The following is a 13,037-nucleotide window of genomic DNA, read 5'->3' as shown; positions in this document are numbered from 1 at the left end:
TCATCCTGAAATCACCTACAAATTTAACTGAAAACACCAGTTATAGACATCTTTCAAAATCACCAGTCTATTTGCTATATAAAGTTTGTGAAATCAGTTCGCATCATGCTACCCAAAACTTCTCTCAAAGCCAGTGTGAATATGGACTCCCTAAGGAATCACCATATAAAACTTTCCAAATAGAAAATCTTGGATCTCTGCAAAAGGTCAAGAATAAATCCAGACAAGACAGAAAAACTGCTCAGTAATGTTAAGGCCCAAGCTGAATATTGATTTGTTAACAATACACTCCTATATATTAACAGACATTGAAACCATATTAAACTACTTCGTAAAAGCAGAGTGCTACTCTATTTTAAAGAATATGGAAAAGTCTACTTTATTCTTTACTAATAAATCAAACTAAACTTAATTCATACTAAAATATTTGCTATATTCTGAAATCAAACAAAATGAGTGGTAAATTAATGTATAAACTACTTGAGACAGGCTATGGCTGCTCAAGATCTAATTAGACAACCATTTGACATTGACCAAAAAAAAAAAAAAACCCCAACCAATAAATAACTTCTGAATATTATGGACAAAAACATTGGCACACACAAAAATAAACTATTCTTAAACTGATCATACAAAGCACATTTAACATTAAGAAATAAGGGCCCTGTTTAATAAGCCTCATTATAGGTTCGTTAGCCTTTTTAATGTGCATTAACCATGTATGCACCTATAGTATCCCTATAGGAGCCTAAATGGTTAGCACGTGCTAACTGTAGGTGTGTTAAAAATGCCCACACACCTTAGTAAACAAGGCCCTAAATGTCAACAAACCCCTCCGACTATGAATGGAGAAGTAAAAATACCAGCACCCAGATCACCTGGGAACCTAAACTTTAACAAATAACACTCAAACTCAGAAAGTAGCAAAACAGAGGAGGGGGAAAAAAAAAAAAAGACAAAACCTAAACAAAAATAAAGGAACAAAAAACTACTACCAGCAAAAAGGTATTAAAAAAATTTACCCTAACTTCTAAATAATGTTTTTCTAAATATTTGCCCCCCTAAATAAGATGAACTTTCATCTACTTGCCTGACACACACTATGAACCACCTAATTGGTCAGTCATGAGACAAACTCAATTTTTCTTTTTTTAATTAAATGAAGAATTAACAATTTGCCTTCTGAAACTGTATCATATTAGTAACTTTGGGGCCCCAAATATTAAAATGCATCAAGAAATGTGCTTAGCGTGACTAAATACAGGACTTTCCAGCATACTAAGCCCATGTTTACCACAGTTCAAGAAAGGGCTTTATTCTTCTTTGTTTTTGTAGGTCCTGCACTAATTTTTCTATTAGCTCATGAGAACTGCAAAAATATTAATGCAGGAGCACTTACCGCCTACTACTTAGAAAGTTCAAGTGTGTTATCCAGTTAGTGTGCGCAAATGCAAGCAAACTAGCTGGATAAGATGTCCACTCCCATGACACCCCCCCCCCCCACACACAAAAAAAAGTGCACTATTGGTGCATGCTGACAAGTTACTTCAAAACACTAATGCATTCTGCAGTATGTCTCTCTTCCCCTGCATTAGGCGGGCAATGTACATATTTCTTGTAATAAACACGGATAGATATGCTTAATGAAATATGCATATAGCTGCACTCTAAGGTAAGGCTGGAAACATCAAGCTGCACCTTTTTAACATGAATTTTCACATGCCTATTTGACTTCAGAAAATATTAGTGCAGGTGCAAAAGAACATGTGTACACGTAGCACACAGACCAACTCGACGGCTAATGAATTTTATAATCTACATGTGCACAAATGCAGACACTATCCATGCTCTGCCCCAATGCACGCCCACAGTGAAATACAAGCCGACACGCATGTATTTTCACATTAGTTGGTACTTTATAAGAGATTGTTTATGCGTGTAAACAACTAAGGGGCTTTTTACTAAGCTGCAGGAAAAAGCGGCCTTTGCACAACCTTACTCAGGTCTTTCCTGCACAATAAGGTCATTTTTATGCAGACGTAAAAATGGCTTTCTTGTACTAATGGCCTTGCGCTAATGTTGTCATTAGCGCAAAGTGATCGAAAAAGAAGCACAAAGGGCTCTCAAGAATGGAATACTCTTTTACTGATAACTCGAAACAGGCCGTATTTCGGCGTAACCTAATGCCTGCATCTGGGGTCAATTCAAATAAACAACACTAAATACTTGAGTAATGGCTCAAAATGTAATGAAAATATGCACTTACTGAAAACAGAAATTGTTCCTGGTGTGAAGCACCACGCCGAGAAGTCACATTAGCGCCTGAGGCAGCTTACTAAAAGGGCCCTTAAAATACCAGCATTTACATGCTTTTTTAGCACCTAAAATCAGGGTGCTTCTTATAAGAGTAAAATAATAATATAACTGGGGAAAAAAATTAGAAAAAAAACCAAATACCACACATACAAAAAAAAAAAAGCAACAAAAAAAGAGCTAAGAGAAACTTTTCCCTGGTTGTTAAAAATCCAATTAGCATTTATGTTTCAAAAATATTGTCACTCTTCCTTTATGTAATTTTGTACATGTTTACACAGTCTGTACCAACAGCCTCAGAGTTGATATTACCACTCCATTTTTATACAATTTATTTTTCACTGAAGATTATTTAGGAGCCCCTTTATTAAGCTACAATAGGCACTAATACACGCCTAATGCAGCTTAAAATGGTATACTGCAGGACGCACACAGACATCCTTTGGTAACTGCCAAATTAGAACATGCCAGGTGCTACAAAATATTTGGGGGGGGGGGGGTTAGGAGCGGGGGGGAGCAGAGTGAGGGTGTTCCTGCACTAAACACTACATCCACATTAGCACACACTGTTTAGTAATAGGTGGTAAGGGCTCACACAGTAATTTTTTAAATGGCTGTGCAATAATTGTAACATTAGCGCAAGGTCATTAATAGAAAAAAATTGGACATATTACAGCCATGGTAAAAATGGCCTTAGCACACAAGAAAAATCTATACAAGGGTGTGCTAAGGTTCCTTTTTGCCACTGCTTAGTAAAAGGACCTAACTACCCTAAAGATCCTTTTCACTTAACATAAACATTCAATATAAAATTTTCAACCTCCTCCAATTTTCTCAAACTTTACCAAACATCTATTCAAGTACTGCATCTGTAGCATTCAAATACTGGCACAAAGGTCAAAGATATAAAAATGCACTTCTTACTGTAGTACAGTTTTAAAAGTTAATTATATTTATTTTCATGACAACCTTCACCTGGACTTTTTTATTTCTTCAATAAAATGACAATAAATGACTATCAAATCCACAACATAACTGAACGCATTAAAAAAAAAAAAAAAAAAAAAAAAACTTATTTAGTATGCCTAAAATGCCAGTTAAAATCTTGGATTAGTAAGTATACCGGAGCATGCAGACAAGAATACAGAAACCTTGATCTTATGCTGAACCAATTTGGTAAAGTTTGTTTCAAAACAAGTGTTAAGCAGTTTTCAAACAAGAGACCACAAGTTCTTGCCGTTTAACACAATTACATCAAATCAGATGAAAAATCACCATATGCAGCAGTCAAATCTTACAAAAGAGAAGTGCATCAACTGGCATCTGGGATCAGGTGCTAGCAAGCACTCTCTCGCTCCTAAATGCTACCCTCTATTCATGCAATATACAACAGGATTTCCAATTCAATGACTCATGCTGGGTAACAGATAGACAAAAGCTTCAAGTTTGTATTCCTGTATCCTTAAAATTCATAAATCAAGAAGAACTCTAGCTAGTTAGAAACTACACACATTTTTTTTTATTATTTCAGAATTGTAGGATAAAATTAAACAGAGAAACTACCTGTCTTCCCTGTCCTGCTGCACTATCTACTCAGAGTTCTATTCCAGTCCCCACCAACCAGCAGTCAAATCCTTTCACAAGATACTCCCACTCAAATATAATGCATGAGGAAGAAGAGAGTAACCACCACGTGTTATTATTTGATGGCAGAGGAATCAAATGGGAAAAAAAGATGTTGATTTATGCCAACCGCCTACAGTACTACCAGAAATCACAAGGCCTGCAAAACATAGGGCCCATTTTACTAAAGTGCGATAAGGTTTTGCATGTACCCCACATTTGCTACAACAATTAAATGTGTGGTAAATATAGCCTATATCCTGATAGAAACGTGGTCAACAAATGTCCTGAATTTAGCACAGTTAATTAAGGGCCCTGTTTACTAAGGTGCACTATCATTTTTAGGACTTGCTAAAAACAATAGTGTGCCTACAACATGGCTAAACAGGGCCCTGAATGCACTGAAACAATGTGCAGGTACATATGCAATACGTGCCCATGCATTTAACATGAGCCCTAGCTCTTAAAACACATGACTACTGGAACCACCCCACCCCACCCTACTTCCTATTAAGTGCATCAGCAGACACCCCCCCCCCCCCCCCCACACACACACAAACATTCCCAGGTCTAAAATGGCAGCCTCATGGAGATGCTAGGGGTCAAATTGCCAAATAAGGGTGAAATTTCACAGCTTGACTTTTAGCAATGGTGCCAAGGAGGCTTGACAGGAGACATGGGAGCTTGCTTGGCCCATTATCTGGTTTGATGCCAGTAGGTGGAGCTTGCCATCATACTGAGTCACCCAAAACAATAGCAAATGCTTATTAGAAATAAGCCGTTGTGTGGCTTGGACTGGACCAATAGTTTGCTTTGTTTTGGGTATCAAGATGGCAACTACAGCTTCAGCCTTATCACATGACACTGTCTCCTGACAAGTAAACTTTCTTGGATAGCACAGTGGGACTACCACTAAGGGTCAGAGCCATTATTTTACTATTTTGAACCCAGGACAGTTCCTTCCCTGATACTATCCCACCAGGGAAAACCCACAGTAAGTGTTGGGGAGGTCAGGTGATGCTCTTCAAAAAAGGGGGGGTCAGGGCGTCAGGCAATCTTTGTTTGGTTGCATAAACGGCTTGATGGTAGTGCAGGCATACTTACATCTACCTCTTGAAGTTGCATTAAATACACCCATACTATTGCACAGTAACATATCATGCAGTTTGTGCTGTCCATGCACATTCTCCACTCTCTCTCACCCAGCTCCCACTCAACAAGGCCTTAAGCAATTTGTGCATGATTTCTAAAACAGGGGCATAGCCACACACCCAATTTTGAGTGAGCATGAGCCCACAGTAGGTAAGTATGACAATCCCATGCTCTACCCTGCATCTATCCCTCCCCTCCCTCACAGGTGATCAGGTCTCAACTCCATTCCCCCAACCTCACAATACCTTTTAAAGCCTTCAATTCTTCACCAGTAGAGACTCGTACCCACTGTCTATGCCGTCTCCAAGCCATCCCTCTGACACAACTTCCTGTTTCTACATAGGTGGGGCCAGATCAAAGGGAAGACTTGGGGCCAGCACAAACAGTGGATACGAGTCGCTACTGGCGAAGAAATGTAAACTTTATTATTTTATTTAATGGGATTTAACTGTCTTTATGAACAGATTCACTCAAGGCAGTATACAGCAGATACAGTTTAACATAAAACTGTTCTGTTAATACCATAATAGTAAAAATGGCCAATCATAAATATAAACACAATAAATAAGGTAAACTTGACAACAGCAGATTAAAACGTAATAGGACTACAGTATCAAAAAATACACACATTTAACAGCACTGAAATTCAAATAAAGATTTAATACAATATCAGCATAATACTAATCAAACAGCTAATAAGCATGCATTTAAACATTCAAATCACATAGATCTACAACACCGCTTACCATGTAGCCGAGGGGTCAACTGCAGATATATAGATGGGGACAAGATGATACAGAGTCAGCTGGGATAAATAGAAGAGTGTCTAAACTCTAGGCAGGTTCTTTGTACAGTTAAACATGATAGAAGGAACCGGTCTAAATTAGTGTGTGTAGAAAGCTAGACCAGGTGCAGTGGTGTATAATCAGTCACTATGTATTAAAGGCTAAGTAAATTCCAGAGTGTAGGGGTTACTCCTGAGAAGGTTCGCTGGCAGGTATCACATCATACATTTCTTTTGATGAGAGTACAGCTAGTGATGCTCCTTGAGAGGCCCTTGGAGGTCTCAAAGGGTGTGTAAAGGGATAACTTACTCTTTAAGTACTCTGGCCCATTTTGTCAAAGGTATCAGGGGTCTGGGAGAGTGGAGTTGAGACCTTTTGTCAAAGGTATCAGGGGTCTGGGGGAGTGGAGTTGAGACCTGATTGCTTGAAAGGAAATGGAGGGCAAGATGCTGGCAGGGCTTGGGGATCCCCATCAGCCACATCACAACTGTCCTGCTGATGGATAGGCATGAGCCCAAAGTGGGTTGGCCTGTGTCCACCCATGGCTACACCACTATTTAACACTTTGCTATTTTAAATGTACAGTAGCTTTTAGTGCTTTAGTAAACAGACCCCACAGTACTCATCATGATCTCATCTCTCTCAGACCTAAGCAACAGAAGCATGTGGTACCAGGGCATCTAAACCTCAGCACCAGTACTAGCAGCTTCCCAACTAAGCATCAGTACTTATCGCCCATTGTTGACCTTAGTTTCCAATTCAACTTCATAACTTGTGAAGACTTATAAGCCAAGCGCCACTGTGCCCAAACTACAACAAGCCATTCCAGTCTACACCTAACTCTATCACTTAAAAGTGATTGTTTTAGTGGGTAATAATATACTTCCATCACATAAGAGCCGAAGGACTGGCAGTAAACATTTTGCATCACGAACAGATTCTGCATGCCTGGAAAGAGGTACAAGTGGCAACCACAAAATATTGAAAAGTTTCAATAACACACACGCTTCATTTACCCAGTCTCGTTTCGTTTGTTTACATATGTGTACAAACAGTACAAATGAGGATCGGCGCACCCCAAATGTAGGCCAATAGTGGCTGATATTTAGGATTTCACTCAATGGACAACTAGCGAGTTAAGAGTATAGTTCCGGCCCGTAAAAGAGAGAAATAGAGCGCAGGGGAAAAGGGACAGCTTCAATGACTGGGCGACGAGAAAGCATGGCCCGAGCTTGCTGCCTCTATCAACCCACCCGCATTATATACAGAACAGGCGACACAACAGGTTAAAGCAAGGACAGAAGGGTTTACAAGGCCCGACCACCTGCCAGAGCCGGGCCTTGCAGCCTGCAATGGGGGTTGCTCATTGTCCCCATGTGCCCTGCCGCATAGCACCACATGCCCGCGACGGAAGCAGCGCGGACAGCCCCACTTAACTCACCGGGCCACTCACTTTAATTTCTCGGTATCCGCTATCAGCCTCCAACGCCGCACTACTACCAGCGCACCACAGAAATGGCGCGAGCCTCCTCCCCCCTCATGCACAGCGAGCCCGGCAGCGCGCGGGGTTTCCTGGAACCCGTTACAAGGACTGCGCGTTCCAGCCAATCCGAGCGGGCCAGTGCAATGACAAGCGTCAGAGTCCGCCAATGGAACTGAAGAAAGAAAAAATTTTGAGGCGTGCAGAGGGAGGGAATAGGGGGAAAAAAATAACAATATGGCGGTCCTCCAGAACGACCAATGTGCGAGCGAGATCTGCTTAAAAAAAAGAAAAGGTCTCCGTCGTCCAATCAAAAGGCTTGAGAGAACGCGCGGGTGATCTTTAAGGCAAAAGAGGCAGGGAGACAAAGCTTGCCAACCACGTGACAGCCAGGGATGCTGCTTTTGTAGGAGGAGGTAGTTATGTAATCTCCTTGACTTGAAAGGTGATTGATTTGGTTCTCGGCGTTTATATTCGGTTTGGGGAGGTAGAAGGACTGCTAGGTCGTTCGTGGGGTCATTTGGGGAGAGGGGAGGAATGCTGGTGTTTATGCACTGATTTTTAATGGGTTTTTTTCAATTGAAATACGTGTTGTTTTTTTAAACCTGGTTCCGTTATCACATACAGTGGAACGTGGTTAGATCTTTACTTGCAGTCTGCACGTTTGTTAGTATCTAAGTTTTAACACACTTCTCACTCGCTAGATAAGATGTTAAAAAAAAAAGTGGGGCGATAGCTTACACAAGTTGTTAGGTCTGTGGGTGCTTGAGCAGACTTCACTGAGCTCAATAAGGAGCAATTTGTTTTTAGCACCTCCAACCGTTCTGAAAACTTCGCTCCTATAGTGGCGTACTTTCCACATTGCTTCTCGGACCCTTTATCAACTGAATATTCGTAAGAAACGTTCTTTCTTAAAACGGCTTAATTTATGTAATATGGCTTATTTGTCGTTCGGATTATGGTTATATTTTTGTATTTTTTTTTGTTATCTCATACATTGTAATTCATCAGCACTACTGATGTATAATTCTGTTATTGTTTTTGTATATTTACATTCCAAACAAAAATTAAAATAGGCCTAAAAACGTGTTTCTTCTGAATTAGCTTTATTGAAACCCAGATAGGAGCGTTGTTGTTGTTTTGAAGCCTGTTTCAGAGTATTTTTTTTTTTTTTTTACATTTTTATCTGAAGGGCAGTTAAACAAATTGTAAATAAAAATGAGTAAATTAGGCTTTACCTGCTAATTTGCTTTCCTTTAGTCCCTCCGGACCGGCCCAGAATGTGACTGATGGGTTGTGCACGTCTTCCAGCAGGTGGAGACTGAGAAAAAAAACTGTGACTCTAGCGAGCCGATAAGAGCCTTTGCCAGCTAGAGAAAGAAACAGTATTAAAGTACCAAAGCAGAAGAAAAGCCACAGAAGAAATACATAACCTGTGCAGCCAAAAAACCTGAGCAGCCACCGGCACATTGCCAACATAGGGTGAGTGCTTCCAAACATATCGTGCTCCTGCATAGCAGGACGTTTAATCAGAAAACATTTTTTTAAAATAAATATAGAAATAAACTAGCAGCACAGCTCCAAACAAAGAAATCTCTCTCTTAACTTCTGAAAACACAGATATCTGAAGGAAGGGATTAAAAACGGCGATCTACACGACAATGCCTGCAACTCGGAAACTCGCCTAGCTGAAGCAACGGCCACCAAAAATACTGTCTTCAGAGTCAGGTCCTTCAGAGTACAGGATGACAAAGGCTCGAAGGGAGGCTTAGTAAGAACCGTAAGCATCAAAATCAGATCCCAACGAGGAAAAGAACATTGAGATGGGGGATGAAGTAGATTAACCCCCCCCCCCCCAAAAAAAAAAAAAACGCACCACATCCAAATGACTACCTAGAGATCGCCCTTGGACACGACCACGAAAACATGTCAAAGCCGCAATCTGCACTTTAAGAGAAACCAAAACAAGACCTTTGTCAAAGCCCCGCTGCAAAAATTCTAAAATTTGCGGAACCGAAGCACAAAAAGGAGATAGACTAACCTCCTTACACCATCCCTCAAATATCCTCCAGGTGCGCGCATAATTCAAAGAGGTAGAACGGCAACGAGAGCAAAGCATAGTAGAAATGACCTGAGCGGAATAACCTTTCTTAGTCAGTTTAGCCCTCTGAAGAGCCAGGCCGTAAGACAGAATCGATCCGGATGAACTACCGGACCCTGCGATAACAGATCTTGTGTGACCGGAAGCCTGAAGGGAACATCCACCAGAAGACACCGATGGCGTACCACGGTCTGCGAGGCCAATCAGGTGACACTAAGATCAGACGTCCCCTGTGAGTCTCGACCTTCTGAAGAAGACGCCTTATCAGAGGCCATGGAGGAAAAGCATACATTAGACCGGTAGGCCAGGATTGAAGAAGAGCATCCACGCCCTGTGCTTTGGGATCCTTGTAACGACTGAAGAACAGAGGAAGCTTTGCATTGCCAGCGGAGGCAAACATCCATCCTGGGAGACCCCCAACGATTGACCAGCCGCCGAAACGCCACTTCGCTTAGTGAGCACTCTCCAGGATTGAGCCAGTGACTACTGAGAAAATCTGCCTGAACATTTAGTACCCCTGCCACGTGAGCCGCTGATAGAGCCACCAGATGGACCTCCGCCCACTGAAGCAGCAGCAATGCTTCTCGCTCCCAACGGCAGGCTCCTCGTCCCTCCTTGCCAATTGATATATGCTACCGCGGTGGCATTGTCCGACATCACTTGGACTGCCCGGCCTCTCAGAAGATGAAGAAACCTCTGGAGCGCCAGACGAATCGCTCTGGTCTCTAACAGGTTGATTGAAAACAATGTCTCCTGATGAGACCAGAGACCCTGAGCAAACTGCCCCTAACAGTGAGTTCCCCAGCTGTGGAGACTGGCACCTGTCGTCACCACAATCCAGCTGGGCTGATCTAGAGGCATACCTTTGGTCACATTGGCTTCTCAAAGCCACCATCGAAGACTGGCCTTCTCTTGGAGTGAAAGTGGCATTCGTTGATGAGAATCCATCTGGGACGACCATCTCGACAGAAGTGACCTCTGGAGAGTCCTCATGTGAGCCCTGGCCCAGGGCAACGCCTCGATTGCTGCTGCCATGGATACCAGAACCTGAAGATAGTCCCTTGCCTACGAACTCGAATACTGCAAGAACTGAAGAATCTGAGTCTGCAACTTGAGGACACGAGCCGGCGGAAGAAACATGCGACCCTGCTTTGTGTCGAACAGGACTCCCGATACTCTAACGACTGAGAAGGCTGAAGACGGCTCTTCTGCACATTAACTATCCAACCTAGGGACTGTAAAAATTCTACCACCCGAGCTGTCACCTGAACACTCTCGTGGTAAGACTTTGCCCGGATCAACCAATCGTCTAAGTAAGGATGGACTAAAATGCCTTCCGTTCTGAGAGCCGCAGCTACAACTACCATGACCTTGGTAAACGTACAAGGAGCAGTCGCAAGTCCGAAGAGAAGAGCCTGAAACTGAAAATGGTGACCCAGCACTGCAAAACGAAGGAAACGCTGATGTGCCGGACGAATAGGAATGTGGAAATGGGCTTCTGTAAGATCGAGAGAAGTCGGGAACTCCCCGGACCGCTACGATGACCGACCACAAAGAGGCATATTTTCAAAGCACTTTGGGAGGCTAAGTTCCATAGGTTTCTATGGAACTTTGGGAGGCTAAGTGCTTTGAAAATGAGCCTCAGAGTCTCCAGACGAAACGAAGGCACTTTGAGAGCTTGATTGACCGCCTTCAGATCCAAAATTGGTCGTAAAGAACCCTCTTTCTTGGGTACCAGTATGTAAATGGAGTACTGGCCTTGGCGCTGTTCCGCCAAAAGGACTGGACAAATTGCTCGAAGGTCCAGAAGTCTGTGGAGAGTATCTCTGACTACTCCGGCCTTGGAACGAGAACGGCAAGGGGATTCTAGGAAAGCATCTGACCAGGGATGAGCAAACTCTAAGGCGTATCCGTCTCGAATAACCTCTAGAACCCACTGGTCCAAAGTAATCTGGGCCCACCTCTCTTGAAATTATGCTAACCGAGCACCCACTTGGACTAGAGGCTGGGCCCGCAAACCTTCATTGCTGAGGACGGGAGGAGGAGGAAAGAGAACTCCCTGCCTCTCGACCTCCTCTACGACTTCCTCGAAAGGACTGAGTCCTTTGGAAAAATCTGGAGCGTTGCCCCGGAAACACTCTGCCCGGCTGATAACGACGAAAATCCCGGCCTCTACCCCGACCTGAGAAATTACCACGGCCAGAAGCTCTGGGACGATCTTCCGGCAACCTTGGAACCTTAGCCTCATCCAGGCTGTGCACCAGGTTGTCTAATTCTTCACCAAACAGAAAAGAGCCCTTAAAGGGAAATTTACTAAGCTTGGACTTGGAGGCCGCATCCATCGACCATCCCCGCAAACAAAGAGTACAACGGGCTGCGACGGAGAGAGCCATAGACTTAGAAGAAGCCCGAAGCAAATCATAAAGAGCATCTGCCAAAAAGGCTGAACCCATTTCCAGCTTTGCCACTTCATTATCAATAGCTGCAAGATCATCAGAAGAACGGTCCAAAACTCTTTCTGACCAGTGGAAACAAGCTCTCGCTACTAAAGACCCACAAATTGCAGCCTGCACTGCCAAGCAGAAACATCAAAAGAATTGTTTAGCAAGGATTCAATATGGTGATCCTGGGTATCTCGCAGAGCCGTTCCACCATTCACAGGCACAGTGTTACGCATGGTTACCGTGGAAACTACCGCATCCACTACCGGAGGGCGCAAAAGGGCTTTCTCAGAGTCAGGAACCAGATAAAGCCTAACCATAGATCTAGCAAGCCGAAAAGCAGAATCAGGAACCTCCCACTGAGCCTGAATAATATCTCTAATATCCTGATGCATAGGAAAAGACTTACCTGCCCTGCAAATACCCTTAACCAGCAAGTCCACCTTCCTAGGTTCGGCCACTTGAACATCCTAGTCCTCAAAACGCAGAGTAGAAGAAACCTGAGAAATAAGCTCCTGAAGGTCAATCTTTATGAAAAATCCTGACCACCAAAGGATCTCTTCCCCCCCCCCCCCCCCCCCCCATTGCCCCATGTAAGCCGCATTGAGCCTGCCATGAGTGGGAAAGCGCGGGGTACAAATGTAACAAAAAAAAAAAAAAGAGATTCTTCCCCATCTACTGCCTGAGTAAGGTCCTCAGAAAATTGCTTTTCAGGAAACCATGCTTCCTCCTCCAAGGAAGGCATTTCCTGATCAGGGGAAAAAGAAAAATCCTGCTCTGCCTCCACAGAGTGTCTGACCCGTTTTGCAGCCAAAGAGGAACCCTCCAGAGGACTTCTTAGAGGGTCCACAGGAGCAGCTTTGTGCAGCAGAAAGGCTTGGTACATTTGTACCATGAATTCTGGAGGAAATCCTCCTTCACCCTGAGACAAAACGGGAGTTTGAACCGTAGGCAAGGGCAGAACAGAGAGAGAAGCCTGGGGCGCAGCACTGAGAGACATCCAAAATGGCGGCGTTTCCCGCCGAAACCGGGAGCGAGGGAGACGTGACTGCAGGTAAAACGCCCGCATCGGACCCCCCGCCAACAGCGACGATGATTTTCCAACTCCTGCACTCTGCACGTCTAAAACCTCTGCAGCGGAT

At 43.4% G+C, this 13,037-nt stretch overlaps 1 protein-coding gene across 8 annotated transcripts in view; it reads right to left on the bottom strand.

The window, feature by feature from the left end:
- HNRNPR (heterogeneous nuclear ribonucleoprotein R) overlaps positions 1-7,444 on the bottom strand; it is an 87,033-nt gene extending 79,589 nt beyond the window's left edge. For 3 of the 8 annotated variants that reach the window (XM_030218964.1, XM_030218965.1, XM_030218970.1), the window contains exon 1: positions 7,315-7,444. The gene's annotated coding sequence lies outside the window, so the exon portion shown is untranslated. The remainder of the gene's footprint in view (positions 1-7,314) is intronic. The other 5 variants (XM_030218967.1, XM_030218966.1, XM_030218968.1 and 2 more) reach the window with 4 other exon arrangements.
- Positions 7,445-13,037: the final 5,593 nt, after the last annotated feature.

The sequence above is a fragment of the Microcaecilia unicolor genome, chromosome 11, assembly GCF_901765095.1.
Source record: "Microcaecilia unicolor chromosome 11, aMicUni1.1, whole genome shotgun sequence".
Taxonomy (NCBI): Eukaryota; Metazoa; Chordata; class Amphibia; order Gymnophiona; family Siphonopidae; genus Microcaecilia; species Microcaecilia unicolor.
This window is presented reverse-complemented; position numbering and strand designations above follow the sequence as displayed.